The 821-nt window shown below is 35.4% G+C and overlaps 1 long non-coding RNA gene across 2 annotated transcripts; it reads left to right on the top strand.

Annotated features, from left to right (window-relative positions):
* The first annotated feature begins 6 nt into the window (after positions 1–6).
* Positions 7–821, top strand: LOC132165242 (uncharacterized). Of its 2 annotated transcripts, none has more exons than XR_009438471.1 (3): positions 7–93; positions 199–243; positions 803–821. It is a non-coding gene; the product is annotated as an uncharacterized LOC132165242 (long non-coding RNA). The 2 variants fall into 2 exon arrangements; XR_009438470.1 differs by having other exon boundaries at positions 776–815.

The raw sequence follows: 821 nt of genomic DNA, 5'->3' as shown, positions 1-821 counted from the left end.
GAGAGCTTTGAATTTGATGAACTTGTGTACAACTGCCATTTTAGAGGAGTATCCAGACATAGTCTTCTCATATGGGTTCAGTGATGAGTACAGGTAGTACATTTCGCTAGTCAATAGTGTTAGCTCTGAATGCATTACTTGTGAATTATTAAGTTCCCTAGATGAAGCTTCACGGTTTCTTGGTGGTATGACTTGCAGTTTTGTTTTCAAGAAGACATCCAAGTTCTACCAGAGGCGTGCCAGGTTTTTAATCTGAACTTAACTCTGATATTCTGTGGTCTTTGATGCATGTAAGTGGTTGTCTGTTGGGGATCAGTGATGTCACGTGTGAGTACTGGAAATTCCTTTCATTTTTAATTTTACTTTCGTTGCACACACAAGAGACCCTATGAAAGTAGTGTACTACTATTATTGATCAAAACTATAGCATCAAGGACCATAGTAATTAAAACAGGCATGAGAAATATTAGCATTTTCTTCACTGTACTAAAATGAAATAGCATAGGCAACTAGGCACACCCTGCTTATAGCATAGAGATATGATTGTTCTGGATCCCTATCCTAGTTTATGTTTTGTAACAGTCACTCGATTTGCAAGTTTCAATCATGAGATTTTACTTGATTTGTTATTTATTTATTTATTTATTTTTTTTAAAAAAATCAAAATTGTTAACTTGCTGCCCTAAATTGATCATGCAGCAAACTTCTATCCCTCATTGTATCCTTATTCTCTTCTGTATATGTCATGAAATGGAATGAAATTTTCTCTGAGAAGGAGTTGAAATATCCCCCATCATTTCAGTCACGGGTAATATGCTGTG

This window comes from Corylus avellana, chromosome ca11, assembly GCF_901000735.1.
Source record: "Corylus avellana chromosome ca11, CavTom2PMs-1.0".
Classification (NCBI taxonomy): Eukaryota; Viridiplantae; Streptophyta; class Magnoliopsida; order Fagales; family Betulaceae; genus Corylus; species Corylus avellana.
Note: the sequence above shows the minus strand (reverse complement) of the source record. Positions and strands in the feature narration are given on the sequence as shown.